Source organism: Macrobrachium rosenbergii, chromosome 14 (genome assembly GCF_040412425.1).
Source record: "Macrobrachium rosenbergii isolate ZJJX-2024 chromosome 14, ASM4041242v1, whole genome shotgun sequence".
Classification (NCBI taxonomy): Eukaryota; Metazoa; Arthropoda; class Malacostraca; order Decapoda; family Palaemonidae; genus Macrobrachium; species Macrobrachium rosenbergii.
Genome location: NC_089754.1, coordinates 19,525,346 through 19,551,228, shown reverse-complemented (window position 1 = coordinate 19,551,228; position 25,883 = coordinate 19,525,346). Strand labels below are relative to the sequence as shown.

Here is a 25,883-nt window from a genome sequence, read left to right as displayed (position 1 = left end):
ACTAATTTTAAGTTTCACCTCTAAAAAAAAGTTTGCTAAGTTTTCATGGTAAAAATCACAGAGGGGAAACTTTAGTTTGTTCATCAATCAGTAGATTGCCCTGCTGGTTTTTGTTTTATTTATTTATTAATTTTTTTTACAGTTTCACTCCTCGCTGTCTTCAAGAAAAACTGTATTCCAGAACAAAGTGGAAAAGGAAGTCAGTAAGGGAGTCAGTCCTGGTTTTATACAATTTACTATTGGATTTTTCCTGGAAACCAGCAACCTTCCTCGTTCCTCCATTTCTTCACTCAAGGTTCAGAGTCAGCATAAAGTAAACTCTACATTACCAAGCCCCGTTCATTGCTAGCCAACCTGCTGGACTACTGACATTGGCCTACAAGTGAACATTGCTATCTACTCTCCTGTTTGGTGACCAGTACTTCGTTTGATTCCTAAGGCTATTCCATGGTAGCTATCATACAAGAATTGAAGACCATTCTGATGAAGCAAGAATCCAAGGACATGGCCTCCTCTGTCTCGGTAAGTGCCCAGTGATTGTTACACTACTTGAAACTTTAGCAGAGAGGTTCCTTACATTTTTGTCCAATTCCAAAAATTCACATATTATTCTCCTTCAGAATCTGATGGCTAGGCTAGTTGTCATGCTTATCATAATTTTGAGCTGCTGTATATCATACTGAACAAGTTTAACCTCATCTTCTCTCGTACCAATAAGTTTGTGATACTTCCATCCATTCGGCGGCGATTCGGCAGGTGCGGGGTTCTTTTGCACACCATGCGGTTTGAAACAGTCACCGCCAGCAGTGCGGTACACTCGACTGATAAATCTAATGGAGCTTTCATACCAACGCATGTGCGGCGCCGCACCGTCGGCGGTGACAGTCGACTTACATGTCCAATGCTGTACACCTCTTCACATCACGCGGTTTTTATTTTCCCGCTCTACGCGCGGTAACCATGTACTATGCTACTGACCGTCATCGTGAACACATGGATCAAGACGATATCGACATTGAATTGCTCATTTCATTAGTTGAAATGAAACCCGTGTTATGGTACACGCAATTAGAAGAATATAAATGTCGCAATTCGTTACATCAGCATGAAGAGAAATTTGTTGCTCTTTGAATGAACATTTTGAAGTCTTGAGCGATAAAAAAAAAATGAATTTGGTGACGTTCTAAAATAGTTAAAAAAAAAAACTTGTTTTCGTCACACATTAGTTCCTCAAACAGAATAGTAAATACCACACGTCTCTTTGTGTATTTAGTGGAGGCACCAAATGGATTTTGCATTTTTTTTTCTTTTTCAAATAGAGGTAGTAAAGGCACAATAGGTTCCTCTTCTTATCCATCTTGTGTACTGATTGTAGCAGTAAAAAAAAAAAAAGTCTCGCAGTGGTGACCCCCGGACTTGTTCCCGGAAGCCATTAACGGACCCAAACGGCCCAATGAACCAACCCACGCCCCTAACGGACTAACCACGGCGCTCTGACATAGTGTTCAGGTGTTACCGACCCTCGTCAGCAGGTCACCGGCGTCATTAGTGGACCCACACGGAACACACCCAAGCGTGTATTGACGCGAGTGTTCCCTCTCACTCCAAGTGAGAGCGTGGAATGAGCATGGAAGCAGACATTCCCAGCCACATACAAATTATCACGAACTTCTCGGAGGCAGACGTCTCCATCTCGCAACCCCCTCCCGCGCACTCCTCCACGCCAGTACCTGCACCCCGCGCAATGACCCCCCTGACGGACCAACCAAAGGTGGCCCTCAGCATAAGGCTGCCACCATTCACCCATCAAAACGCAGCGTCCTGGTTCTACAGGGTCGAGGGGCAATTCAAGGTAGCAGGCCTAACCAACGAGGTGTTGAAGGCGAACATCGCCATCAATGCCCTCCCGGAGGAGATATACAAGAAGATTGCCCCGTGGTTAACGATGACGTCGAGCCCCATCACCTTCCAGGAGTTAAAAGCCACTCTTGTTGAGACCTGCTTCCTGCCGGTCTCAGAGAGAGCCGCCCACACCCTCGACCTCGCCCTCAACCCCCGGCAGGAGGGAAACCTCTTGGAAACGTGGCATGCCCTCCAGGACCTCCTCCTCCTCCCCGAGATTGACAGCAGTGGCAGGCGCAAAGAGAACAGCCTGTCGAGGGGGATCTTCCTGTGGCAGCTATTACCAGAGTTCCGTGGGCAGATCACAGAGGCATGCACCCTGCCGGTCGAGGACCTGATCAGGGTGGCGCAGCAGCTGACGGACTCCATGAAGGCGGCAAAGTGGGTGTCCACACCTGCACACCCCATCAACTGCCTCCAGCCAGAGGACCCCACCATGGAGGGTATCAACGCCGTCGCCAGAGGAAGCCACCCCACCAGCAGAAGAGGAAGAGGCCGGGGCTTTGCTATTACCAACAGAGGTTTTGGAAAGCTGCCCGAAATGCAACGCCCCTGCCTTTTCTTCCTCCAAAAATGGGGAGGTGGCGGCCACCCACACAGGCCGCCATGGCAGCAGCAACTGAAACACCCGGGGGCCCTGCACCAGTAGGTTTTTACGTCCACGACACCATCTCCGGCAGGATGATGTTGAGCGACACGGGAACCATGCGATCAGTGTTCCTGCCTTCCAGAGAGGACCGCAGACGTCCGCCAGACCTGGCTGCCTCCCTGACGGCCGCCAGTGGGTCCCCCATCCTCTCCTACAGCACCAAGCCCCTGTCGATCTCAATCCTTGGCCAGAGGTACAGGTGGAAATTCATCGTCGCAGACGTTAGGACCCCGCTCATGGGTGCGGACTTCCTCACCCACTTCGGACTGGCAGTTGACGTCGGCCGCAAACGCCCGCTGGACACCGAGTCCTGCCAGTCCCTGCCCTTGTCGCCAGGCCCCAAGGAGCCCGCCATCTTTTCCGTCGCGCCCCACCAGTATGGTTCCCTTCTGAAGGAATTCCCAGAAGTCTTCAAACCCGAGCTTCGCCAGGTGCCCGGGTCCCCCGCCAAACACGGGATATATCATCACATCAAAACAAAGGGGCCTCAACGCACGCAAAGTTCCAAAGGCTTCCCCTACAGTGCCTTCAGGAGGCCAAGAAGGCCTTTGCTGAGATGGAAAGGTTGGGCATATGCAAGAAGGCTCCCAGCCTGTGGGCCTCCCCCCTTCACATGGTGCAGAAAGCAGACGGCACCTGGAGGCCCTGCGGCGACTACATGCGGCTCAACCTTGCTACAGAACCCGACCACTACCCTCTACCAAACCTGCAGGACCTAAGGGCCTCCTTCCATGGGGCCAAAATATTCTCAAAGTTAGATCTCTAAAATCATATTTTCAGGTACCAGTAGCGCCAGAAAACAATCCCCAAAGCCGTCATTGTCACACTTTTCGGGTCCTACGTCCTCTCTCTTCACCTTCAGCCTAAGGAATGCGGGCACGACCTTCCAGAGGCTGATGGACAGCATCCTGGGGGACCTGGACTTCTGCGTCTGCTACGTCGATGATATCCTAATTTTTTCCTGATCCCAGAAGGAACACCTGCGGCACATCCAGAAGGTCCTGCCGCACCTGCAGGAGAGTGGCCTTGTCGTCAGGTTCGACAAGCGCACCCTCGGCGTTGAGAAGGTGGAATTCCTGAGCCATGAGATATCCCCAGGGGCGCCCGCCAATGTCGCCGAAGGTCGAGGGTGTCGAGAGGTTCCCACCCCTACCCCATCAGGGCCATACAAGAATTCCTCGGAATGGTCAACTACTACAGGAGATTCATCCCGGGGATTGCGCACACCATTGCCTGCCCTGACGGAGGTCCTCAAAGGTCGTCCAAAGACCTTAGTGTGGGGCCCTGACCAGCAGAAGGCCTTCTCCCTGACGAAGGCCACCCTCGCCAAGGCAACATCTTTGGCCCACCGGGACCCCAGCGCCCTCCAACTGATGACGGACGCCAGCAACGCCGCCGCGGAGCCGCCCTGGAACAAGTCATCAGTGGGACCCTCAGCCCATCGCCTTCTTCAGCAGGAAACTCAGCCCCACCGTCCCGCTACACCACCTTCGACAGAGAACTCTTCGCAGTATACCAGGCGGTATGTCACTTCAAGTTCCTCCTGGAGGGTAAGCCCTCCACGATTTGGACTGACCACCAGCTGCTGGTCCACGCCTTCACAAAGCTGGGGAAGCATGGTCCTCAGGCAGCAGCCGCCGTCGGGAGTTCACCTGCACCATCAAATACCTCCCCCAGGCAGGAAGAACCCAGTAGCCAATGCCCTCTCGAGGATCGAGATCGATGCAGTGCAGCTTGGGATTGACTACAAGGACCTCGCCCGCGAGCAGGCTGCCGACCCTGAGACCCCAGCCTACTGCACAGCCATCACGTCGCTGAAGTGGGAGGACGTGTCCCTTGGCCCTGGAGGGTCAACACTGCTGAGTGACGTGAGCACTGGCCGCCCCCGCCCACTGGTGCCCGCCTCCCGATGTTGGCTGGTCTTTGACGTCATCCGCGGACTATCCCTCTCCTCCGGAAGGACAGCAGCCAGGCTACTGACGGAGAAGTTTGTCTGGCACGGCATACGGAAGGACGCGACGGCCTGGGCAAGGCAGTGCATACAGTGTCAGGCCAGCAAAGTAGGGCGGCACACCGAGTCTGGGGTGGGCGAGTTTCCCCAGCTGAGGAGACGTTTTGGGCACATCCATGTCGACGTGGTGGATCCTCTTCCCCCCCTCAGGAGGAGCAAGATTCCTTCTAACAGTCGTCGACCGCTCCACCAGGTGGCCCGAAGTTATGCCCATGGAAGAAGCCACCTCCAGTGCGTGTGCAGAAGCCCTTCTCTCCAGCTGGATCAGCCGGTTCAGTGTCCAGGACCATATAACGACAGACAGAGGTCCCGCTTTCCTATCCGAGCTGTGGACCACCCTGGCACGCCTGCTGGGGACCACTCATCACAGCACCACCGCCTACAGCACCACCGCCTACAACCCCACAGCCAACGGAATGGTGGAAAGGTTCCACAGGTCCCTGAAGGCGTCTCTCATGGCTCGTTGCACCTCTGAGAATTGGAAGTACCAGCTGCCCTGGGTCCTCCTTGGATTGAGAACCGCCCCCAGAGCCAACAGCGACCCCTCCTCAGCAGAAAAAGTCTACGGGGAGACCCTGGTAGCCCCAGGGGAACTTGCCGCAGAAGACAGGGACGACATGGCAACGCAGAGGCTCCGTGACAGGGTTGGGAATTTCGCCCCCTGCCAGAGGACATACACCGACAGGAAGTCCCCCTTCATGCCTCCAGGTCTATCCTCCGCCACCCACGCCTTCATCAGGGACGCCGCCGTGCGGCCACCCTTAACCAGGCCCAACAGAGGACCTTTCCTTGTGCTCAAAAGGAACAAAAAGGCATTCTTGGTAGCCGTCTACGGAAGGGAAGACTGGGTATCGATAGACCGCCTCAAGCTCACAATCCTGGAGGAGGACGTTGGGGGCAGTTCCCAAAGCTTCCCACAGGAGATAGCAACCCCCCGGCCAGCTCCATGCGCAGGAAAACATCGTGGGTGTCCCCAGAAAACCCCGAAACCAGACTGGGGGGCACCCCAACACACCACTCCAGAGGGCACCAGGGAAGGCTACCACCCCCTCCAGTTGACATCGAGAAAGCGGGGTCCCCTCCGTCACCCTAGCAGATACCTGCTTTGATCAGACGTTACCTACATCTGTGGGAGGGCGGGGGAGTATTGTAAAGTCCCCACTCAACGTGTTCTTTGTAATGAACATCCCATTTTCTGCAGTGCCTTCACATTCGACCTACAGTCGGACGAACACAAATTATTATCATTATTGTGAATTGTATATTTTATTGTCTGTTCAAGTGACCATGTATATGTAACAGAGTGTTTTTATAACAGACCAGAAATAGTTAATCATTGTTTTCTGTATGTACCTGTCCTGTTTTTGTAGAGAAATAGTTTAAACTCAGGTCGCCTGTAAATCTTTGTACCCTCGGTCTCTGTGTTATATGCAGACGTCCACACGCCGCTTAATAAGTGGGTCGCTTCATCAGTAAACCAGCAGTACTTGTCTACCTGCTCATTATTTCGCACCTCTCTCACATCAGTAACATAATTTTCAGTATACTTATATTGCATTTTGTTCGTATAAATGACAAAATGTAAATTTTTGCTGTTACCTTGCTTTACCTTCATACCCAAACTAACTTATTCGTTCACTTCATCCATGCATTGTCTCTTTATACAATACAGTATATTACATTTGTTCCCCAAAATACATCGTTTTCGCTTTTATGGAAAAAGATTTGGTTAAAATTAAAACCATACTCCAAATATTAAATCTCTTTCATGCCGTTGATTATGGTGATTATAGGCCTATAATTGTTTAGGTATTTGGTCGAGTAACTATTTTTATATTTTTTTTTTTTTACACTGCACATGTATTTAACTGGACCAATTATGTTCAGATATAGATCATATGTGTTTGTACAGTTCTCCATTTATATTTACCATCAACATTCACCTAGTGTACTAGCACTGACTAATAACTCGGCTTTGTGTGTGCTTAGTACTGTTTTTTACTCTCGTATCCTATTTACATATCTTCTCTATACTGTCTGCTCCGTTTCAAAGAACTCTTCAATACTTCAGTTACCCTTGTGCATTTTGAATCCACCATGTCTTTATCTCCCTCCATGAAAATCCCATTGCATACTTCTGCCGCCTTCTTTCAGCAGTTGTCAAGGGTCGCTTTTTGAATACATGTATGTGGACTGATAGTCTTATCATTTTCAACGTTTTTATTCTTTTGTCTTTTTCATTACTTTCTTTTTATTCCAGTATATCAATATCAAGTCCCCCTCTAACAGTAGCTATTATAAAGAGCAACAAGCCTGAAGTGGATCCTGCAGTATGAGGCATTGGTCGCTAAAACTTCCACTTATGGATACCACAACAGCATCATCTTTCCGAGATCTTCCTGACAAGGGGTATCAGGAGCTAAAAGGTAATTTTTAAAGAGAGGTATTCTATGATGAATTTTCAAACAAAGCCTGAGGCTCAAAAAATACAACATTGAATTAGTGGTTTATTTAATGTGGCTTTATTTTTTCGTTTTTACAAAATTCAATATTACTGTGAGGCAAAATAAAGCATCAGAATAAATACAAGGAAAAAAAGAGCATTTCAATAAAACATATACAGTACATAACTAAACAAAACAAAATAAAACGTTTTAGCCAATATTATCAGCTATGATGAAAAAAACGCAAGAAAATTAAGGGTGAACCATTAGTAAGAGCATACTGTCTACGCAAAAAAAAAAAAATGACAAATGATAATCACTGTAAGTAAGAGCATCATGGCAAGCAAATGCATACCAGCCATCATTATGAAGTACTGTACCTTAATAAGACAATTAGCACATATTTACTCTCAAAAGGGCTTGCCTGGAAGAATCTTAAAAGCAAGGTAAAGCTAAAGGAATAGGACAGCTATTAAATACACTTAAGGGCCAAAGGGATGCTGCAAACAACCTTCTGTAACTTCTACAGTTCAACTCCCAAGGCATACTGTTGGTAGTAACCCCCACAGGGATTCATACCAGTTTAAACAAGTAAATATTATTAAAAAATACAGCCATATCTAAGCTTTGGACCATGCAACAGGCACAATATTTGGCAACTGCCATATTTCCACCATCAACATTATTACCAGACTGTACTTTGACTACACATTATATTTGTAAAATCTTTCACCCTGATTCCTCATATATTGCATTTGTAATTTTTCACCTGTACTTCCTTTCAAGGCTTCTCATCTTAAGCCCTCCTGCTGATCAACTTGTACAGGGGTACTATAACAATGTTATATATAGCCTACTAATTACCTCATAGTATAGTACCATTTTATAACATCTGATTCTTTTTCATGATATGATAAGCAATAACAACTGGAAGCTATAGTAACATAATCAAATGACAAAGCTAACATTCTGGTAATAATAAATTACATTGGCCTTTTTTCTTGTTTCTAAATTTATGCTTATATAAATAAGCATGTTGAGCCAAATGTTTTTTGTTTTTCACTTTTCAAGTACACTCCTTGGGAAAAGTATTAAAAATGCTTCTTTTACTTAAAATTTCTCAAGTCAGTAAAAATTCATACTTTATTGTTTTGGCTGTTTGAGATTGTTGATTAAATTTCTTTCTGATATTTTTCTGTCTTTATGCACTTTTGAAAACATGAGAGAGAGAGAGAGAGAGAGAGAGAGAGAGAGAGAGAGAGAGAGAGAGAGAGAGAGAGAGAGAGAGAGAGAAATATTCAAAGCCTTCTGTGCACAATGTGAGAGCAACAGCCATATTATTATAATCATCATTTTATCAACATCAAATGCTTTAATCTGCCCGTGGGTCCATACACTGAGTTCTGTCTCCTTTAATTTCTTACTTTTTCCCTATCGTTTTCCCACTATCATTACTGTATTATCAATATTATACGAAAAACTCTGTGAAATTAAATGAACTGGAAAAATACCATTCAAAACATTTCCTAAAATTTTTTAACCTTCAAAAGTTCACAAATATTGATATGCATACTGAATAAAGAACAATCACTGTTTGACATTACATGAATATATACAGTACAGTATTAATGTTCTGTGTATTGTGAAATTACCCAATAAAATTTCCAACCACAATTCAAAACAATCAAGCAAGCAGTAGGCTACACAATGGGTAGTACATTTCAGCTGAGTGTCATAAAATAAGCATTGTACTCACTATAAAAATGTAAAGAATATAGAAATTTTCTTTTTAATCTCCCATTATAATTTTTCCATGTCTAAATTCACTACAGTATTAACTAAAAAATACTAGCATATTATAACACCACAATTAGAGAGAATAGACAAAAATGAATTGAACTGAAAAATTTTTAAATTCACACAATTTTCAGATTCTAATATCCTAATCATGCCTATTTTGTTATATATAAAATACTCATCAAAAAGACATAAGTTACATAGTGAGCTATAGTGCACATTTTTAAAATGAATGTTATGCTAACTTACCTTACAATTACCTGTAACTGGGAGGGATAGGAAGTAGGGAAGTTAAAAGTGGAACGGCCTTTGCTCCTTGAAGAGGAATATAGCTCAATCTGCCATAGTTCTAGCTCACTCTTCCCAAGTTATTCCTAGCTCCATAAAACAGTAAGCCCCTTAGATTTTTCCAAAACAACAAAATCATTGTGCATGCAATTTTACGCGAGAGATTAAAACAAAGTTCAGCTAGTGTTTTGAACTAAATTATTATAAAGAGGGAGAGGGAGGGTGAAACAGCTTTCTAAGCTACAGCCCATTTCTTCAGTATGATTTTTTGAATGAATACATAATCCTACATTTCATTTAATGTTTCAGCACTTGCCATTTAGATTTTTCATTCCATGAAATTGCATTAATTAATTTTTTAGTAATACAGTACTTTGAAATCTTTTACTGGAGAATGCTTATCAGTGATCTGATTGTCTTTGGTCAAGCTTTGATGCCATATAATGAGTCTTGTCTTTATGACCATAACAACATGAGCAGGGATCCAGCGTATTTATGGGTTTATACCCATACCTTACTGCTGAAATGGTTAGTTTGCCTGTTGTATTATAGCATTTGTATCTGAACAGGCTGAATAATGCCTCTTGAGAATAGACGTACATACTATTTTATAATATGCATGTCTAGTCACTTTCCCACAATGTTGCCAGGTTCACCAAACATTTGTATGATAAACAAACAAGCCTAATTTGGATCCTCAGGGATGTTTCCAGCATTTAGCTCACTTTTCATGAATCTGCACTGCTGTTAACAGCTCATGTGTTTACAGTACTCTGATGCAGATTGCTACACCAATGCTAAGATTTTATAATTCATTCTGTACCAATTACCATTCATTTCAGTATTTTTCACTAAGTACACCTGGCATATTATGGAGGTGTGATTTCTGGCTTCAGCAGGCACTATACAGTCCTTCATTTACCCTCTTTTGCACTTCCAGAAATTTAAGCTCTAAACTTAAGTCCGGTCTTAAGTAAAGATGCTACCAGGACCTCTCATTCTTGGTTATGAACATCTTATCAAAGTACCTGGAGCTCTAACATAGTTTTACCTACTTTCACTGTGAAACTAAGTCTGGTGAAGTAGTAAGAGGTCTTTGGGGCACTTGTAAGTCAGTCCACCTTTATTTCTGAAAAGTTTATGGAAAGAAATAATCTTTAAGGTTGTTAAGGATATAGATGTCAGTGGGTTTAACAGTCCAAAGAAGTGTGAGTCTAGGATTCCTGAACTGAAATTGTCTTTTGGTCAGGATTGCCAAGTAATAGAAGCTCTAGGTATACCAAAATCAGATATAAGCTTGAAACTTCCTGGACTAAGTAAAATTGTTGATATATTTGAGTGTAATTATGAGCTTGCTGATAAGCATTTCCTGAATGGCTTAGATGAAATCAACAATAGTGACTTGATTCTTGGATGCAATTCTTCTTGTATTCGAGGTAATTCTGTTGAATTTGGTCATAAATCTCCGTCTATGTAATGTGAAAGTAAGCTTGGTGTTATGTTATGCTGACGGTAGTGTAGAGAGAATGCTTGAAAACTTAGGTTTTCTTTGTCAAAAAGGGTAGGAACAAAGCTAATGCTTCTGAAAGCGTTCAAAATACTTCACACTAATTTATAGATGAAAAGGTTAAGCGCTTAGGTGTTCAACAACTTTATGCTCATGTTCAGTGTGTTGGAAACTCAGTCATATTTTTGTGTTTTAAATAGTAATGGTAGGATTAATGCAAGGGATATAAATAAAGATACGGCACAGATTTTGGAAAGGGGTATTATAGTTTCTTACTTAAGAATCAGGAAGAGTTTAAAGAATCTCGTGTTGAACTTAGCTATAAACTAGTAAAGCTTGCATTAGGCAGTACCAATCGTAATACAGACGGTAGGCTTATCATTCCATTATTACGGAATGGTATAGAGTTTCTCAGCTCATTGGTAAGAATAACAATCTGGCAAACAAATGTTAAAAAAACAAAGTTCTCTCTAAGAACAAGGAGTATGTATACCTTTTGGATGACAGTATTAAGGAACAAGTAAAATTAGGCGTTGTTGAGAAAATAGGAAACTTTGAGTATTTTGCCCAAGAACACCAGAATACAGTGTTCTGCCCACATGGGAGTTTTTAAGTTAGTGAGACTACGAAATGTGGAATTATATTCTTATGTATCTTGTGTGATTCCTCTAGCAGAGAAAACGCAATCAATCATAATCAGGCTATGTGGTTTGGACCATGTATTAATCACAAATTTAGTGCATTGACACTTAAGATTTGACCTTTATCTTTTATGTTTTGACCTCAAAAAGTTTTTTTCTCAGATAGCTGTAATGAAAGTGGCCAAAATAAACTATTATTCATTTGGTTTAACAATGTTCGAAAAGGAGATTTTAGTACTGCAGCTTATCGCAATCTTAGTTTTTCCTTTGATCTTAGATGTAGTCCCGCGTTTTTAATGGTTGCTCTCTTCAAGATTTTGATTTTGAATGTTGATCGTGATACAGAGCAGGTTAGAATTTGAAGATGTTGGTTTATTCTCTTATTTATGTATGGACAATGGAGCTATTACAATGAAGGATGATCGTAGTAATAAGTTTGAGCTGCAGCAGTTTGTAACCAGTGACCTGGCACTGCAGAATGAAATAGATAATGCTCATGGTGAGACTCCCTATAATGTTAAGCTCTTTGGTTTAATATGGAATCGTGAAACAGATGTCATAATGACCCAGAAGTTACGGGTAAATGGTGCTGCTAATACTAAACGAAGTATTCTTAAAAAGTATTGCCTCAAACTCTGATCCTTATATGGGCCACTGTTGAATAGAGATCGTCTGTTTATGCAAGTGTTACAGGTCAATAAATCACTCGGGTGGGATACCGAACTGTGTAAGGAAAATCGTCGTGATTGGCAAAATATTGCCAAACGGGTAAACTCCTCCCTTGAAATTTCAATTCCTAGATTTGTAGGAGACATAGTGGCTCTTAAAAGTTAGTTGTCTTTACAGATAGCAGCAAGTTCATATATGGTACTGTAATTTATATTAAGAATGTTGATAAGGGCAAGGTCAGTTTTGTTATGGCTAAACACCGATTAGTGAATAAGGAGCTTGAGGGCAAAAGTATTTTTTCCTTGGAACTTCAGTCAATAGTCCTTGGTACTGAGACACTAATAGCCTTGCAGCCTTGCAGCCTTGCAAAGCCGAGTTGAATGGTTCTCAGTGTGTGAGGCCAATTAACTTTGTTGATCTTGTTTTGTATACAATAGTTTTGTATCATCAAGCTGGATCAGTGCCTATGTTGGTAAGTAAGACAAAAATGAATAAAGGGTGCTTTTGTAATGAATCGTTTAGATCACTCACAGAGAATTAGTGAATCTAATCTTGTTCCTGTTAGATACTGTTCCATCAGTTGAGCAAGCAATCCTGCTACTGTATTACTAGAACACTTTTGTACAAGCGACTTATGAAATCTTATTTTTCTGGTCCTCATTTTTTTAATATCTGCTGTGAGGAGATTAGCGAGTTATTTTTTTTGAGGTAGTTGTACCTAATCCCCAGGCAATGACTGTTGGTTCGTTAAGCCTCGAAAGTTATGTAGGTGATGCAGAAAGTAACAGCAGTCATTTAGTAGAACAAAATGTTGAAATTAACAGATACTCTAGTTTTCAGAAAGTGATCAGAATTCACATGAAAGTTCTTAATTTTCCTCGCAAATTAAAAATAAGGTTAAAAAAGCAGAGATCAGGATGAATATGAAAGCGCCAGTAACAGTGAGGATGGCCCATATCTTAATTCATTCAGGAACGTTATTAGCACTGATCAGAAGTTAACTTTTCCTGAGGGTTTTCATTATTTGGAAAGTAAGGTTAAAAGAGTGAAGAATATTCCACCGATCATTTCTCAATTGAATGTTTACGTTTGATAAGCATGGCATTTTAAGAGTTAGTAGTAAAACCCCAAAGTGGAAAAGTAATTACTTTATAAACTTCCCCATCCTTTTACATACGGAAAGTAGATTAACAAAGCTTATTAATATAAATATGCATAAGAAGCTGAATTATGCCGGTGTTTATTATTTATTAGCAGAAATTCGAAAGAAATTTTGTATACCACATTACTTGTCAGTAGTCAAGAATACAAGAGGTTTAAACAGAACTGGGAAGCTTAACCAAAATTTTGACAGCGACTATGGGATAGAGCCCCTGCGAATTCCCTTTGGCAATATTTTTGTTGATCACTTGGGTCCATATGAAGTATGGTTTAATGGGAATAACTGGAATGTTTATCGTCTCGTGCTTTAAATTTTAAAAATTTGCTTGGACTTGACAACAAAATTTTTTGCGCTTGTTTCAACTGCATTGTTATGAGTATGGAATCCCTTGGTTAGTACTCTCTGACCTTGGTTTACAGTTTGTTGCTAGTGCCAGTATCATTACATATTTCCTGAAAGATTTTGAGACTCGAGAATACTTTTCAAGAAAAACAATGTGAAACCTCTAAATTTTGAACAGTATGTTAAAGGTTGTAATAAGCTTGTTGGACTTGTGGAGACCTGCGTAAAAATGGTATAAAGGTTCATTTATGGTGTCATTCGCAATAATGCAAGATTACAGGAACTTTTGAGTTTTTGATAGCTTAGAGCCTTAGACCATTCTGTCTAACTAATAGCCGCCCAGTGGCTTTCAAGAATAGTCTCCGTGATGGTATGGATGATTCTATTCCAGACCGTATAACACCGGAGATGCCTATTCATGGACGCAGCATATTGTCTGTAAATATCATTCAGGTTTACAGGGTGAAGTTGTTACTGATGGGGATTGGAAAGCAGATTGTAGGGCCAGAAATTTAACAGATGATTACCCTAAGTTACGAAAGGTCAGGTTTAAGTTGAATGAGCTCTATCATTCTGAGTTTTTGATGCAATTAGTTTCCCAGGCAACAGATACAAAACAATTTTTCTTAAGAGGATTAACGTTGGTGACATGTTCTTTTGAAGGAACCAAACTTGGAGCCTTCTAAATATCCAGTGGGAAGGATAAAAATCGTAATTGTTAATGACTTGAATGAGGTAACTGGGGGTATGGTATTAAAAAGGTTCATCCAGGGAATTAGTTGAACATGGAATTAGTTGAACATCTTGTTACTTTTCTCATTCCCGTTTTGAGTTCAGAAATTCTGTATCCTCCAGATGAGGTTAACTGTAATATGGAGGCCAAGACTGAGAATTTCCCTACGGTTAAGCAGAAAGTTAAAAGGAAGGCCGTTACTGTAAGTCAGTTAAAAACAAGGGAAATGTTAAACTCCTAAGTTGGTGATGGGTCAATTTGGTTTCATTTATCGCTCTTATGTGTTGTTTGTCTTATTCAAATTTTTGCCGGTTTGAATCTACTCCCTGGAGTGTTGAATAATTTTCACATCTGTAGGAAATTAATTTTTGAGGTATTTTTTTTTTTTTTTACTAATTTTAAGTTTCACTTCTAAAAAAAGTTTGCTAAGTTTTCATGGTAAAAATCACAGAGGGGAAACTTTAGTTTGTTCATCAATCAGTAGATTGCCCTGCTGGTTTTGTTTTATTTATTTATTAATTTTTTTTACAGTTTCACTCCTCGCTGTCTTCAAGAAAACTGTATTCCAGAACAAAGTGGAAAAGGAAGTCAGTAAGGAGTCAGTCCTGGTTTTATACAATTTACTATTGGATTTTTCCTGAAACCAGCAACCTTCCTCGTTCCTCCATTTCTTCACTCAAGGTTCAGAGTCAGCATAAAGTAAACTCTACATTACCAAGCCCCCCGTTCATTGCTAGCCAACCTGCTGGACTACTGACATTGGCCTACAAAGTGAACATTGCTATCTACTCTCCTGTTTGGTGACCAGTACTTCGTTTGATTCCTAAGGCTGTTCCATGGTAGCTATCATACAAGAATTGAAGACCATTCTGATGAAGCAAGAATCCAAGGACATGGCCTCCTCTGTCTCGGTAAGTGCCCAGTGATTGTTACACTACTTGAAACTTTAGCAGAGAGGTTCCTTACATTTTTGTCCAATTCCAAAATTCACATATTATTCTCCTTCAGAATCTGATGGCTAGGCTAGTTGTCATGCTTATCATAATTTTGAGCTGCTGTATATCATACTGAACAAGTTTAACCTCATCTTCTCTCGTACCAATAAGTTTGTGATACTTCCATCCATTCGGCGGCGATTCGGCAGGTGCGGGGTTCTTTGCACACCATGCGGTTTGAAACAGTCACCGCCAGCAGTGCGGTACACTCGACTGATAAATCTAATGGAGCTTTCGTACCAACGCATGTGCGGCGCCGCACCGTCGGCGGTGACAGTCGACTTACATGTCCAATGCTGTACACCTCTTCACATCACGCGGTTTTTATTTTCCCGCTCTACGCGCGGTAACCATGTACTATGCTACTGACCGTCATCGTGAACACATGGATCAAGACGATATCGACATTGAATTGCTCATTTCATTAGTTGAAATGAAACCCGTGTTATGGTACACGCAATTAGAAGAATATAAATGTCGCAATTCGTTACATCAGCATGAAGAGAAATTTGTTGCTCTTTGAATGAACATTTTGAAGTCTTGAGCGATAAAAAAAAATTAATTTGGTGACGTTCTAAAATAGTTAAAAAAACTTGTTTTCGTCACACATTAGTTCCTCAAACAGAATAGTAAATACCACACGTCTCTTTGTGTATTTAGTGGAGGCACAAATGGATTTTGCATTTTTTTTTTCTTTTTCAAATAGAGGTAGTAAAGGCACAGTAGGTTCCTCTTCTTATCCATCTTGTGTACTGATTGTAGCAGTAAAAAAAAAAAAAAAAAGTCTCGCAGTGGTGACCCCGGACTTGTTCCTGAAGCCATTAACGGACCCAAACGGCCCAATGAACCAACCCACGCCCCTAACGGACTAACCACGGCGCTCTGACATAGTGTTCAGGTGTTACCGACCGTCAGCAGGTCACCGGCGTCATTAGTGGACCCACACGGAACACTCGTTATCGTATTGACGCCTGAGTGTTCCCTCTCACCCAAGTGAGAGCGTGGAATGAGCATGGAAGCAGACATTCCCAGCCACATTCAAATTACCACGAACTCTCGGAGGCAGACGTCTCCATCTCGCAACCCCCCGCGCACTCCTCCACGCCAGTACCTGCACCCCGCGTGACGACCCCCTGACGGACCAACCAAAGGTGGCCCTCAGCATAAGGCTGCCACCATTCACCCATCAAAACGCAGCGTCCTGGTTCTACAGGGTCGAGGGGCAATTCAAGGTAGCAGGCCTAACCAACGAGGTGTTGAAGGCGGATATCGCCATCAATGCCCTCCCGGAGGAGATATACAAGAAGATTGCCCTGTGGTTAACGATGACGTCGAGCCCCATCACCTTCCAGGAGTTAAAAGCCACTCTTGTTGAGACCTGCTTCCTGCCGGTCTCAGAGAGAGCCGCCCACACCCTCGACCTCGCCCTCAACCCCCGGCAGGAGGGAAACCTCTTGGAAACGTGGCATGCCCTCCAGGACCTCCTTTTCCTCCTCCCCGAGATTGACAGCAGCGGCAGGCGCAAAGAGAACAGCCTGTCGAGGGAGATCTTCCTGTGGCAGCTACTACCAGAGTTCCGTGGGCAGATCACAGAGGCATGCACCCTGCCGGTCGAGGACCTGATCAGGGTGGCGCAGCAGCTGACGGACTCCATGAAGGCGGCAAAGTGGGTGTCCACACCTGCACACCCCATCAACTGCCTCCAGCCGGAGGACCCCACCATGGAGGGTATCAACGTCGTCGCCCAGAGGAAGCCACCCCACCAGCAGAAGAGGAAGAGGCCGGGGCTTTGCTATTACCAACAGAGGTTTTGGAAAGCTGCCCGGAAATGCGACGCCCCCTGCCTTTTCTTCCCTCCAAAAAACGGGGGAGGTGGCGGCCACCCACACAGGCCGCCATGGCAGCAGCAACTGAAACACCCGGGGGCCCTGCACCAGTAGGCTTTTACGTCCACGACACCATCTCCGGCAGGATGATGTTGATCGACACGGGAACCATGCGATCAGTGTTCCTGCCTTCCAGAGAGGACCGCAGACGTCCGCCAGACCTGGCTGCCTCCCTGACGGCCGCCAGTGGGTCCCCCATCCTCTCCTACAGCACCAAGCCCCTGTCGATCTCAATCCTTGGCCAGAGGTACAGGTGGAAATTCATCGTCGCAGACGCATAGGACCCCGCTCATGGTGCAGACTTCTCACCCACTTCGGACTGGCAGTTGACGTCGGCCGCAAACGCCTGCTGGACACTGAGTCCTGCCAGTCCCTGCCCTTGTCGCCAGGCCCCAAGGAGCCGCCATCTTTCCGTCGCGCCCACCAGTATGGTTCCCTTCTGAAGGAATTCCAGAAGTCTTCAAACCCGAGCTTCGCCAGGTGCCCGGTCCCCGCCAAACACGGATATATCATCACATCAAAACAAAGGGGCCTCAACGCACGCAAAGTTCCAAAGGCTTCCCTACAGTGCCTTCAGGAGGCCAAGAAGGCCTTTGCTGAGATGGAAAGGTTGGGCATATGCAAGAAGGCTCCCAGCCTGTGGGCCTCCCCACATGGTGCAGAAAGCAGACGGCACCTGGAGGCCCTGCGGCGACTTTCATGCATGCTCAACCTTGCTAAGAACCCGACCACTACCCCCTCTACCAAACCTGCAGGACCTGGGGCCTCCTTCCACGGGGGCCAAAATATTCTCAAAGTTAGATCTCTAAAATCATATTTTCAGGTACCAGTAACGCCAGAAAACAATCCCCAAAGCCGTCATTGTCACACTTTTCGGGTCCTACGTCTTCTCATTCACCTTCAGCCTAAGGAATGCGGGCACGACCTTCCAGAGGCTGATGGACAGCATCCTGGGGGACCTGGACTTCTTAGCGCCTGCTACGTCGATGATATCCTAATTTTTCCTGATCCCAGAAGGAACACCTCCGTTTATCCAGAAGGTCCTGCCGCACCTGCAGGAGAGTGGCCTTTCGTCGTCGGGTTCGACAAGCGCACCCTCGGCGTTGAGAAGGTGGAATTCCTGAGCCATGAGATATCCCCAGGGGGCGTCCGCCCAATGTCGTCGAAGGTCGAGGGTGTCGAGAGGTTCCCCACCCCTACCTCCATCAGGGCCATACAAGAATTCCTCGGAATGGTCAACTACTACAGGAGATTCATCCCGGGGATTGCGCGCACCATTGCCTGCCCTGACGGAGGTCCTCAAAGGTCGTCCAAAGACCTTAGTGTGGGGCCCTGACCAGCAGAAGGCCTTCTCCCTGACGAAGGCCACCCTCGCCAAGGCAACATCTTTGGCCCACCGGGACCCCAGCGCTCCCCTCCAACTGATGACGAACGCCAGCAACGTCGCCTGCGGAGCCGTCCTGGAACAAGTCATCAGTGGGACCCCTCAGCCCATCGCCTTCTTCAGCAGGAAACTCAGCCCCACCATCCCGCTACACCACCTTCGACAGAGAACTCTTCGCAGTATACCAGGCGGTATGTCACTTCAAGTTCCTCCTGGAGGGTAAGCCCTTCACGATTTGGACTGACCACCAGCTGCTGGTCCACGCCTTCACAAAGCTGGGGAAGCATGGTCCTCTAGGCAGCAGCGGCCGTCGTGGAGTTCACCTGCACCATCAAATACCTCCCCGGCAGGAAGAACCCAGTAGCCGATGCCCTCTCAAGGATCGAGATCGATGCAGTGCAGCTTGGGATCGACTACAAGGACCTCGCCCGCAAGCAGGCTGCCGACCCTGAGACCCCAGCCTACTGCACAGCCATCACGCCGCTGAAGTGGGAGGACGTGTCCCTTGGCCCTGGAGGGTCAACACTGCTGAGTGACGTGAGCACTGGCCGCCCCCGCCCACTGGTGCCCGCCCCGGATGTTGGCTGGTCTTTGACGCCATCCGCAGACTCCTCCCCTCCGAAGGACGGCAGCCAGGCTACTGACGGAGAAGTTTGTCTGGCACGGCATACGGAAGGACGCGACGGCCTGGGCAAGGCAGGCAGTGCATACAGTGTCAGGCCAGCAAAGTAGGGCGGCACACTGAGTCTGGGGTGGGCGAGTTTCCCCAGCTGAGGAGACGTTATGGGCACATCCATGTCGACGTGGTGGATCCTCTTCTCCCCCCTCAGGAGGAGCAAGATTCCTTCTAACAGTCGTCGACCGCTCCACCAGGTGGCCCGAAGCTATGCCCATGGAAGAAGCCACCTCCAGTGCGTGTGCAGAAGCCCTTCTCTCCAGCTGGATCAGCCGGTTCGGTGTCCAGGACCATATAACGACAGACAGAGGTCCCGCTTTCCTATCTGAGCTGTGGACCACCCTGGCACGCCTGCTGGGGACCACTCATCACAGCACCACCGCCTACAACCCCACAGCCAACGGAATGGTGGAAAGGTTCCACAGGTCCCTGACGGCGTCTTCATGGCTCGTTGCACCTCTGAGAATTGAACTACCAGCTGCCCTGGGTCCTCTCGGATTGAGAACCGCCCCAGAGCCAACAGCGACCCCCTCCTCAGCAGAAAAAGTCTCACGGGAGACCCTGGTAGCCCCAGGGAACTTACCGCAGAAGACAGGGACGACATGGCAACGCAGAGGCTCCGTGACAGGGTTGGGGAATTTCTGCCCCTGCCAGAGGACATACACCAACAGGAAGTCCCCTTCATGCCTCCAGGTCTATCCTCCGCCACCCACGCCTTCATCAGGGACGCCGCCGTGCGGCCACCCTTAACCAGGCCCAACAGAGGACCTTTCCTTGTGCTCGAAAGGAACAAAAAGGCATTCTTGGTAGCCGCCTATGGAAGGGGAAGACTGGGTATCGATGACCGCCTCAAGCCCACAATCCTTCAGGAGGACGTTGGGGGCAGTTCCCAAAGCTTCCCACAGGAGATAGCAACCCCCGGCCAGCTCCATGCGCAGGAAAACACCGGGGTGTCCCCAGAAACCCTTTTCCAGACTGGGGGCACCCCAACACACCACCCAGAGGGCACCAGGAAGGCTACCACCCTCCAGTTGACATCGAAAGCGGGTCCCCTCCGTCACCCTAGCAGATACCTGCTTTGATCAGACGTTACCTACATCTGTGGGAGGGGGGGGGAGTATTGTAAAGTCCCCACTCAACGTGTTCTTTGTAATGAACATCCCATTTTCTGCAGTGCCTTCACATTCGACCTACAGTCGGACGAACACAAATTATCATCATTATTGTGAATTGTATATTTTATTGTCTGTTCAAGTGACCATGTATTATGTATATGTAACAGTGTGTTTTTATAACAGACCAGAAATAGTTAATCATTGTTTTCTGTATGTACCTGTCCTGTTTTTGTAGAGAAATAGTTTAAACTCAGGTCGCCTGTAAATCTTTGTACCCTCGGTCTGTGTGTTATATGTGTAAAGTCACCAATTCGGCGCCAGGATAGTGTTTCGGCGGCGCCATTAATTAAGTCTCCGCTGAGCTTGTTTTCTTTGGTGACTTCCCGTTTTCTTCAAGCTCAATTAGTCACGCCTAAAACGTGCCAGGTCACGCATTTTAATCATTTTTACTTTATGGTATTTATACGAATGTCACACATGGTGTATCACATGTTTCTTCATTCACAGGCATCAAGACTGTATCTATATTGTAGCTCTGTATGTTTTGTATTGTAATTTGTACTCGTTCACTGCATATTATTGTTTATTGTTTCGACCTCAGGTCACAGTCAATTCCATTCTCTCACGGCCCGGCGTCAGTCGGCCGCAATATAAGCTGCCTGGATCTGTAATAAAGTAGCAGTAACTTTACCTGCTCGTTTCTTTGACACCTTACAGTGGTGACCCCTTTGAGTATCCCGAGCCATTAGCGGACTCACACGGCGACTCAGTCTTGGCTCCAGGATTTCTCCAAAACGCTCTTAGCGGCTAAACACGGCGCTGTAACCAGCGTTTGAGCGTGCCGACTCGCCGGCGTACCCCACCAGCGCCACTAGCGGAACCACACGCGCACGAAAAGTGCGTACGACGCGAGTACCCCACTCCAGTAAGGGGTCAAAGGAGCGAGCATGGACGCGGATATCCCCTCCTTCATGCAGTTAAACGCGACCCCGCGGACCCCGAGGTTTACCTACCTCCCATCACAGCCGCGCCACCCCCGCATCGAGGCCCTCCGCACCCACACCAGCGCCCGAACACACGACGGCCGGGCAACACAATCGCGGCCGCCCTCACCGTAAAGCTGCCGCTGTTTACGCAGGGGAACCCATCGATGTGGCTGCGCAGGGTGGAGAGCCACTTCAGAATCGCGGACCTCACAGACGAAATCCTACAGGCGACACAGTGCTCAACGCCTTCCGGAGGACGTACAGAAAACTCATCGCAGTGGTACCTGAAACACACACCCTCACATACAGCACCACAATAAAGTTCCTCCTCGAAGCTTGCTCCCTGCCCATCGCCGAACGGGCCGCCGTGCTATCGACCTTGCCAATAATCCACGCCACGACCTCAATCCAAGAGGCGCTTGGGGCATGGTCGTAGATCTCCTGTCAATACCAGTCTTGGGTGGCACAAACAAGCGGCAGGAGATAAGCTTCATCTTGGAAATCTACCTTCGCCAACTTCTCCCGGAAGTCACGCAACCAGATCGCTCACCCCTACACCATGCCTGTCGAGGACCTCAGAGGCGGCACAACACCTCACAGACTCCGTCAAGGCTTCACAGCGGCTAAACCGGCCACACAGCCGGTCAGCTCCCGGCCCAGCCTGAAGAGGACGTAGAGCAGCCCGTCAACGCCATCGCCAACAGACGCCCACCGAACCACAGCAGACGGAGGTCCCGGGCTTCTGTCGCTACCACAAGTGGTTCGGAAAGGACGCCTGAAACTGCCCTGCCGCCCTGCTCGTTCAACCGTTCAAAACGGGGTGGCGGCCAGCAGGACAGGCCGCCATGGCAGCCAAGAACCCAGGGCCTCAAAAACAGTAGGTTTTTACGTCCGCGACACCGTCTCGGCAGGATGATGCTGGTCGACACAGGAGCCTTTGGTCGGTCTTCCAGCATCCAGAGAGGACCGCAACCAGACACCAGACCCGCCGCTTCCTGACGGCCGCCAACGGAACCCCATCCTCTCCTACGGCACCAGACTCCTGTCGATCTCCATCCCAGCCAGAGTTACTCCTGGGACTTCATCGCCGCGGACGTAGGAACCCCCCTGACTCCTGGGGCCGATTTCCTGGCGCACTTCGGCCTGCTAGTCGACGTGGGGCGCAAGCGCCTTCTCGATACCGACTCCTGCCGGTCTCTCCGTTAACGGGGACCCAGACCCACCATCAGCGCCGTCGCCCCACCAGTATGCACACCTTCTGTCGGAGTTCCCTGAGGTGTTTAAGCCCGAGCTTCGCCAAGTCCCCGGGGCCCCAGCCAAGCACGGCATATACCACCATATAGTGACTAAAGGGCCCCCGACACATGCGAAGTTCCGCAGGCTTCCCCCTCAGCGCCTTCAGGAGGCGAAAAAAGCATTCGCGGAAATGGAACAGATGGGCATCTGCAGGAAAGCCTCCAGTCCATGGGCCTCCCCCCTCCACATGGTGCAGAAACCGGACGGCTCCTGGAGACCCTCTGGCGGCGACTACAGGCGGCTCAACATTGCAACGGAGCCCGACCACTACCCTCTACCCAATATGCAGACCTCGGCCTCCTTTCACGGGGCCAAAATATTCACTAAATTGGACCTTCTTAAATCTTATTTCCAGGTACCTGTTGCGCCAGAGGACATACCAAAGACAGCCATCATCACGCCCTTCGGGTCCTATGTGTTCGCCTTCTCCACCTTCGGGCTGAGGAACGCCGGGCCACCTTCCAGCGGCTCATGGACAGCATCCTGGGGACCTAAAATTCTGGCCTGCTACGCCGACGACATTCTCATATTTTCCAGGTCTCACAGCGAACACCAGAGGCACATCAAAGCAGTCCTCCAGCGCCTCCAAGAAAACGGCCTCGTCGTCCGTTTTGACAAGTGTACCGGCGTCCAGAAAGCAGAATTCCTGGGTCACGAGGTGTCTCCGACAGGCGTCCGCCCTCTTACATCGAAAGTGGCAGCCGTAGCCAAGTTCCCGACACCCACCTCCATCAAGGCCGTCCAGGAGTTCCTTGGGATGGTAAACTTCTACAGGCGGTTCATCCCGGGATCGCGGTGACACCACGGCCCCCTGACGGAAGTCCTAAAGGTCAACCAAGTCCCTGTCTTGGGAACCCAGCCAGCAGCAGGCCTTTTCCCTGACGGCCGCCCTCACTAAGGCAACCGGGCCTTTGGCACACCAGGGATCCCAAGGCTCCCTCCAGCTGACGACAGACGCCAGTAACGTTGCCCTGCGGTGCTGTTCTGGAGCAAATCATCAACGGCGCCCCCAGCCCATCGCCTTCTTCAGCAAGAAGTTCAGTCCCGCAGAGTCTCGCTACAGCACCTTCGACAGGGAACTCTGCGAATGTACCGCAGTTCGGCACTTCCAAGTTCCTCCTGAGGGGACGCCCTTCACAATCTTCACAGACCACCAGCCACTGGTTCACGCCTTCACGAAGCAGGGGACGCTTGGTCTTCCAGACAGCAGCGCCACCTCTCAGCCATAGCCGAATTTACCTGTTCCGTCAGGTACCTCCCGGCAAGAAAAAATCCCGTAGCAGACGCCCTCTCCAGAGTCGAGTTGAACGCAGTGCAGCTTGGTGTGATTACCAGGACCTTGCCAGAGAACAGGCCGCTGACCCAGAAACCCCAGCATACCGCACCGCCATCACATCCTCAAGTGGCGGACGCGACCCTCGCCCTCGGAGGCCCCAGCCTGCTCTGTGACATCAGCACAGGCCAGCCCCCCCTTTGGTTCCAGCCTCACGCCGCCGCCAGGTATTCGACATCATTCACGGCCTCTCACCCTCCGGCAGGACCACGCCAAACTGCTTTCAAAAAGTTCGTCTGGCACGGGTGCAAAAGACGCCACAGCCTGGGCAAAACAGTGCCTGCAGTGCCAGACCAGTAAAGTGGGTCGTCACACGCAGTCGGGGGTAGGCGGTTCACAGCCAGGGCGCCGCTTCGCCACATCCACATCGACGTCGTCGGGCCCCTTCCCCATCAGGCGGATCCAGATACCTCCTCACGGTGGTAGACCGTTCGACGAGGTGGCCCGGCCACACCCATGCAAGACGCCACCGCCAGCGCGTGCGCTGAGGCCCTGTTTCCAGTTGGGTTAGCCGCCGGCGTCCTGGACCACATCACAACCGACAGGGGCCCCGCTTTCCTCGGGAGTTGTGGTCTGCCCTGGCTCAACTGCTGGGAACCACGCACCACACCACCACAGCGCATACAACCCAGCGGCCAACGGCCTGGTTGAACGGTTCCACAGGTCCTTAAGTCATCCCTCATGGCCCGCTGCACCGCCGAGGACTGGAAACATCAGCTGCCGTGGGTCCTCCTCGGGTTGAGGACCGCCCCAGAGCCGACGGCACCCCATCAGCAGCTGAACAAACCTATGGGGAACCCCTCGTGGTGCCGGGAGAGCTCGTGATGGATGATCGCCACTCCCCATCTCTGCAGAGGCCCGCGACGTGGCCGGTAAGTTCGCCCCTTGCAGGCGCTCATACATCGACAAAGCAACCACCTTCATGCCGCCACAGCTGTCATCCGCCACCCACGCTTCGTCAGAGTCGACGCCGTCCGCCCACCACTAACTAAGCCCTACAGGGGACCCTTCCGCGTGCTGGAGCGGAACAGCAAGGCGTTCCAGCTGGCACTTCCAGGCAAGAACGACTGGGTTTCCATAGACCGCTAAAGCCCGCCTTCCTGTCGGAGAGTCCCGGCAGCGACGCAGCACCCCTTCCGCCCAAACGCACTCCAGCACGCCCTCACCCCGCAGGCGCGCCACCCCAGGAAGGAACCGCCCAAACAGCAGCCTCACAGGCGGGAGGCCCCTCAGTTATCTTCAGAGCCGCGCACCCTTCAGCGTCCCAGCAGATACAGGGGATTAATCAGGCGGTCCCTCGTCTTGGGGAGATTTGTAAAGTCACCAATTTGCGCCAGGATAGTGTTTCGGCGGCGCCATTACACTAAGTCTCCGCTGAGCTTGTTTTCTTTGGTGACTTCCCGTTTCTTCAAGCTCAATTAGTCACGCTAAAACGTGCCAGGTCACGCATTTTAATCATTTTTACTTTATGGTATTTATACGAATGTCACACATGGTGTATCACATGTTTCTTCATTCACAGGCATCAAGACTGTATCTATATTGTAGCTCTGTATGTTTTGTATTGTAATTTGTACTCGTTCACTGCATATTATTGTTTATTGTTTCAACCTCAGGTCACAGTCAATTCCATTGTCTCTCACGGCCCGGCGTCAGTCGGCCGCAATATAAGCTGCCTGGATCTGTAATAAAGTAGCAGTAACTTTTACCTGCTCGTTTCTTTGACACCTTACATATGCAGACGTCCACACGCCGCTTAATAAGCGGGTCGCTTCATCAGTAGTCCACACGCCGCTTAATAAGCGGGTCGCTCCATCAGTAATCCAGCAGTACTTGTCTACCTGCTCATTATTTCGCACCTCTCTCACATCAGTAACATAATTTTCAGTATACTTATATTGCATTTTGTTCGTATAAATGACAAAATGTAAATTTTTGCTGTTACCTTCATACCCAAACTAACTTATTCGTTCACTTCATCCATGCATTGTCTTTTTATACAATACAGTATATTACATTTGTTCCCCAAAATACATCTTTTTCGCTTTTATGGAAAAAGATTTGGCT

The 25,883-nt window shown here is 47.8% G+C and overlaps 1 long non-coding RNA gene across 4 annotated transcripts in view; it reads left to right on the top strand.

Moving 5' to 3' along the window:
* The window catches only part of LOC136845749 (uncharacterized), a 67,844-nt gene that overhangs the window by 31,533 nt on the left and 10,428 nt on the right, over positions 1-25,883 (top strand). For 3 of the 4 annotated variants that reach the window (XR_010855237.1, XR_010855239.1, XR_010855240.1), the window contains 3 exons: positions 143-522; positions 6,823-6,988; positions 14,677-15,056. This is a non-coding gene — a long non-coding RNA (uncharacterized lncRNA). The remainder of the gene's footprint in view (positions 1-142; positions 523-6,822; positions 6,989-14,676; positions 15,057-25,883) is intronic. The other variant, XR_010855238.1, reaches the window with a different exon arrangement.